Source organism: Manis pentadactyla, chromosome 4 (assembly GCF_030020395.1).
Source record: "Manis pentadactyla isolate mManPen7 chromosome 4, mManPen7.hap1, whole genome shotgun sequence".
Classification (NCBI taxonomy): domain Eukaryota; kingdom Metazoa; phylum Chordata; class Mammalia; order Pholidota; family Manidae; genus Manis; species Manis pentadactyla.
The window spans coordinates 26,646,131-26,652,560 of record NC_080022.1 but is presented as its reverse complement, the minus strand read 5'-3'; the positions used below and the strand labels follow the sequence as shown (position 1 = coordinate 26,652,560).

Here is a 6,430-nt window from a genome sequence, read left to right as displayed (position 1 = left end):
TTGATTATTGATAGGTATGTACTTATTGTCATTGCAGGCTTTAGATTTGTGGTTCCCAAAGGTTCAAGGTTAATTTCCTTACTATCTAAGACTTTAACTTAAGATGCTGTTACAGACACAATCTTAACGTTCTTTTCTGTTTCTCCTCTTTTTTCTTCCTCCTCCATTCTTTATATGTTAGGTCTCATATTCTGTACTTTTTGTCTATCTCTTGATTGACTTTGGGGATAGTTATTTTAATTTTGCATTTGTTTAGTAATTAGCTGTTCTACTTTCTTTACTGTGATTTTATTACCTCTGGTGACAGCTATTCAGCCTTAGGAACAGCTCCATCTATAGCAGTTCCTCCAAAATAGGCTGTAGAGATGGTTTGTGGGACGTAAATTCTCTCAGCTTTTGCTTATTTGGAAATTGTTTGATCCCTCCTTGAAATTTAAATTATAATCTTGCTGGATAAATTAATATTGGTTCCAGGCCCTTCTGCTTCATTGCATTAAATACATCATGCCACTCCCTTCTGGGCTGTAAGGTTTCTGCTGAGAAATCTGATGTTAGCCTGATGGGCTTTCCTTTGTATGTGATCTTATTTCTCTCTCTGGCTGCTTTTAACAGTCTGTCCTTATCCTTGATCTTTTCCATTTTAATTACTATGTGTCTTGGTGTTGTCTTCCTTGGGTCCCTTGTATTGGGAGATCTGTGTACCTCCATGGCCTGAGAGACTATATCCTTCCCCAGATTGGGGAAGTTTTCAGCAACTACTTCCTCAAAGACACTTTGTATCCCTTTCTCTCTCTCTTCTTCTTCTGGTATCCCTATAATGCGAATATTGTTCCATTTGCATTGGTCAGACAATTCTCTCAATATTCTTTCAATCTTAGAGATCATTTTTTCTCTCTGTGCCTCAGCTTCTTTGTATTCATCTTCTCTAGTTTCTATTTCATTTATCGTCTCCTCCACCATATCCAACCTGCTTTTAATACCCTCCATCATGCTCTTCAATGATTGGATCTCCGACCTGAGTTCATTCCTGAGTTCTTGGATGTCTTTCCGTACCTCCATTAGCATGTTGATGATTTTTATTTTGAACTCCCTTTCAGAAAGAGTCACAAGGTCCATGACATTTAAATCTTTCTTGGGAGTTGTATTAAGAATTTTACTCTGGACCAGTTTTCTTTGGCATTTCATATTTGTATATGGCATCTTCTATTGTCCAGAAGCTCTATTCTGGAGCTGCTCAGCCCCTGAATCAATGTCGTGGGTCTCAGGGGGGCGGTATTCATGCCTGGGGGGAGGAAAGAGCAGTTCCCCACTTCCTGGCTACTGTGCCTGTCTCCACTCCCTGAACTAGTGGGCCGAGCACACAGATATAAGCTTTTTGTCCCAGAGCACCCAGATATGGATCCCTGCTTTCCACAAGTGGCCAGAATCCCACTCTCCCCAGGAACTCCACCTATCCCAGCTTTCCAACCTCATAATCAGAAATGTATGATGAAAGCACCATGAAATGTAGGTTTTTGCTCCCAGTGCAGATCTCTGGAGCTAGGTATTCATCAGTCCCAGGCCTTCCACTCCCTCCCTGCTCAGTTTCTCTTCCTCCCGCTGGTGAGGTGGGGTGGGGGAAGGGTTTGGGTCCCACTGAGTCACAGCTTTGGTACGTTACCCTGTTCGATGAAGTCTGCTCTTTTCTCCAGGTGTATGCAGTCTGGCGCCATCCTCTTTCCTGTTGCTCTCTCAGGATTAGTTGCACCAACTATATTTTCTAATTGTATATGGTTTTAGGAGGAAGCCTCTGTCTCTCCTCTCACACCACCATCTTTAATTGGTTTCCCCCTTTTAAGGATATTTTCAGGAATGTGACAAAGGGCTAGTGGGTGGAGACTTGTTAAGTGGTCTCAAGTTGTTTATCTTTGATGAGAGACATTACATTTCTTCTCTTCTATTATCTGTCCTGCAGGTAATTCTGCAAAATTAAATTAACACAAGAAATTTGCTGATCCATTCTTCCCCAGAATAGCAGCTTCCTTCTGGGAATGTATCAATCAAGACCACCTGCTCTGCCCCCAAGGTGGACTGAGTTATCATCTGTTTGCTGAAGAATATGTTTAGAATCTTACTTCTTAACTTCCTGGGTTTTAAAATACAATCATAGCTTTAAGATGGAATCTTTCCCCTTTTTACTATGCTGTTTATATCTGGGCTTGTTTGGAAAATTAATCATGATGCTTGTCTCCTGCCCAGGTTGCAAATTGCAAATTACTTCTAGGGGCTGGAAGAGAAAAAAAAACGGCATATAGGTTAAGTTAAAGAATAAGCTGGGCGTTTTAGCACGCTAAAGTAAATCTTGCAATGGCTTGATCTAATTGACAGAAAGAAGACTTGGGCTGTGCTGTGGTACATTTTTTATCTGGGGAATATTTGGACACTCCAAGTTACTCCTGGCCTTTGGAGCTTCAACTCATTAACTCTGTGAGTCTTTTCTCGTTCTCTAGTTTTATCTGGTTAACTCTTTGGGTCCTTTCTAGAGGCCTTTACTGGCCTTATTCTCCCTCACCCTCTCATATCTATTTTTCTACCTAACAGTGGAACAACAGTGGCAACACTTAGGTTTTGATTTAAAAAAAAAAGCTAACATTTGTTGAGTACTTTTACTGTGCTTAGCAGATGCTTGTCATGCATCAATCCATTTGATCCCCATAACAACATTATGAAGTAGATTCTTCTATTATCTTCATTTTTACAAACAATGAAACATAAATCAGGAAACATGAAGGAAATTACCCAAGTTCACACAGTGGTCATGTGGGGAAGCACAGAACGAACCTAGGCAGGATTCTCAGAGCTGGTGAGAGTTAATTGTTGGTGGTTTTTCTCAAGCTTTTGACCTACATCTGGAAACCTTTAAACTTTAATTCATCCCTCTGAGTATAGATTAGTAGGCACTAATGCATATTCCTATCTTTTTTATAGTGATGTTTAAATTCCATACCTTATAATGAAGTTTGCATTCTAATGCAGACTATATCTAAAATATGGTTTAAAAGTATGTTTTGTATTGTTTTTTAGGTATCTTGTGAATATGAACTTAAATGGTATCTTGTGAATATGAGGGATGAAGGCAGTCACACTTTTTTCCATTCAAGTATACTCAAGTCCCAAGGAAGTAATTAATCCCCAAACAGGTCTTATTTGTTAACATATTAAAACTCTTGCATTTAATTCTCTCATAGGAAAGCCTCTAAGTCTTGTCCTCTAAGCTTTTTAATAATAATTTAAGTCATTTTAGCAATCTTAATTAGTTTGTAAGCCTCCTGCAGATCAGAAGCAGTAAAGGAGGAAGAGGGCTGCTCTAACTTGGTGCACTGAGAGTAAAGAGTACCTTCAATGTGTTTGCTTATGTTGAGGCTACTCCCTCTCTGAAAATGTTTTCTTCCCTACCAAGGAAACTCTTTTGGCTCTAGAGGTTTGCTTCAACTGTCATCATTTTCGTATACCTTCTCCAAATCTTATTTATCAAGGCCCCTTTCTTTGCCCAGCACCTGGAATCAATTGATTTTCTGTATCTGCTTATCTGTCTCTCAAGTTTTGGGGGCAGCAACCTGCCCTATGAATTCAGCTTTCTGGTAAATCTATGTAAAGTTATTGATTTTCAGTTCACTCATTCTTGTTGTAAAGACAAGTGTGATGTTTTTCAAACTCTTTATGTGTCAGCCTGAAAGCTCTGGACATTTGTAGAGGATCTCCCTCAAATACTCAAAAGATCAGCTCATGTGTGTGAAGAAAATGCCCAAAGCTGAGATAAAACCGTAAGAACAGAGAACAGTAGCCAGGTCCTTTCTAGTTACCCACCATTTTTCAATGTGGAATCTCTTTTTTTTCTTTCCAGGGAGATGGAGCTCCATATTGATGTCATCAAACTCCCTCCACAGGGCTCTGTTAGGACCCTTCACAGTAACTGTGTGTCGCTTGAGAGGGATGTGGACATCTTCTGGAATGTTGTGAGTCTGATTGCTGAGAAGGTCTTCATTCTTGTAGTAGATGTGGCAGAGACTTTCTGTCTATATTATCAGGCACTTGTTGAATCCTTTGTTATTGTTAATATATGTCTTTCTTCAAACTGGGAAATTAAAAACATTTTTTAAATTTGTAATTAATTTCAAACTTTAGAAGTTTCAAGAATATACACGAAGTACAAAGTAAAAAATAGTAAAATAGTACTAAGAACATCCATATATCATCATGTTCTCAGTTTCGCTTATTGATAACATTTTCTTCCACTCACTTTATGATGTGAGGACTCACTGTGGGTACATATGTGTATTCTTCATGTAATACATTTTAAAAAATGAACATTTCATTGTAGTTGCTATTCTGAGAAATTTTCTCCTCCCTCCCCCAGCCCTGCTTCATAATACATTTTGTGTTAATTTTCTCTTTTTATACAGATGTTATTTCTACTTCTATTCTTCATGTCTCAACTTTTCTCTAATTCCTTCCCTCTCTTTTGACTTCCTAATGCTTTGGGGGACAATTCCTTAACCTGATTATCTTTATCAGATTATTATTATTTTCCTTGCTGTAGCTTGTTGTTGTTCAACCTAGCCTCTTTTTTCCTTCAAAATTCTACTGTGGTATTCTCCTCAGTGAAATAAGCCAGGAGGAGAAAGACAAATACCAAATGATTTCACTCATATGTGGAGTATAAGAACAAAGAAAAGCTGAAGTTACAAAACAGCAGCAGAATCACAGAACCCAAGAATGGACTAACAGTTACCAAAGGGAACGGGACTGGGGAGGATGGGTGGGAAGGGAGGGATAAGGGCGGGGAAAAAGAAAGGGGGTATTATGATTAGCATGTATAGTGAGCGGGGGACATGGGGAGGGCTGTGCAACACAGTGAAGACAAGTAGTGATTCTACAGCATCTTACTACGCTGATGGACAGTGACTGTAATGGGGATTGTGGGGGGGACTTGGTGAAGGGGGGACCCTAGTAAACATAATATCCCCACTTAGCATGATGTTCATCTGTGCTGTAGCATATGTCAGAATTTCCTTCTCTTTAAGGCTGAAAAATATTCCACTGTAGGTATATACTCAATTCTGTTTATGTATTCATCCACTGATTTGACAATTGGGTTACTTCCATATTTCAGCTATTGTGAATAATGTTGCTAATGAACATAAGAGTAAAAGTGTCTCTTTAAGACTCAGTTTTCAATTCTTTTGAGTATACCCCTAAAGTGGAATTGCTAGGCTTTATGGAAATCCTATTTTTAACTTTTTGAGGAAGTGTTTTCTATAGCAGCTATATCAATTTACATTCCCACTAACAGTGCACAAAGGCTTCAATTTCTCTAGAGCCTTGCCAACACTTGTTACTTAAAAAAAAATAGCCATTCTAATGGGTGTGGGGAGGTGGTCTCATTTAGTTTTGGTATGCATTTCCCTAATGATTGGTATTATTTCACATCTTTTCCTGGGCTTCTTGGCCATTTGTATATTTTCTTTGGAGAAATGTCTCATCTAGACCTTTGCCCATTTTTTAATCTGGGTGTTTTTGTTGTTGTTGAGTTTTAGGAGTTCTTTATATTCTGTATGTTAGTCTCTAATCAGATATATGAAATGCAAGTATTTTCTCTTTGTGGGCTGCCATTTTATTCTGTTGAAAGTGTCTTTTGATGCACATAATTTTAAAATTTTCATGAAGTCCAATTTGTCTATTTTTTGCCTGTGCATTTAGTGTCATATTCAGGAAATCATTGCCAAATCCTATGTTATGATGCTATGCCCTATGTTTTCTTCTGGTTTTAATAGCTTTAGCTGTTACATTTAGGTCATGATCCATTTTGTTAATTTTTGTTTATGGTGTTCAGAAAGAGTCCACCTTCATTCTTTTGCATGTGGATATCCAGTTTTCTTAGTACCACTTATTGAGATGACTGTCTTTTCCCCTTTGAATGGTCTCGGGACTCTTGTTGCAAATCATTTGAACATAAATGTGAGGGTTTATTTTTGGACTCCAATCTATCTCATTGTTTCACACATCTGTCTTTATGCCAGTACCACACTGTTTTGGTTACTGTAGCTTTGTGTATTTCCTGATTTTCCTTTTGTTATTGACTAGCTTTATCCCATTGTAGTCTGAGAAGATACCTATCTTTTAAATCTACTAAGACTTAATTGTGGCCTAACACCTGGTCCTGGAAAAAGTCCCATGTGCCCTTGAGAAGAATGTCTATTTTGTTGCTGTTGGATAAAGTGTTCTGTATGTGTCTGTTAGGTCTAGTTTATTTATTATGTTACTTAAGTCTTCTTTTTCTGTTTTTATCTTCTGTGTGCTTGTTCTATCTGTTATTGAGAATAGGGTATTGTAGTCTGCAACTACAACTATATCTCCCTTTAATTCTGTCAATTTTTACTTCATGTATTTT

The 6,430-nt window shown here is 38.1% G+C and overlaps 1 long non-coding RNA gene across 1 annotated transcript; it reads left to right on the top strand.

Moving 5' to 3' along the window:
• The first annotated feature begins 2,274 nt into the window (after nt 1-2,274).
• Nucleotides 2,275-4,147, top strand: LOC130683331 (uncharacterized). The gene is made up of 2 exons (XR_008996961.1): nt 2,275-2,466; nt 3,064-4,147. It is a non-coding gene; the product is annotated as an uncharacterized LOC130683331 (long non-coding RNA).
• Nucleotides 4,148-6,430: the final 2,283 nt, after the last annotated feature.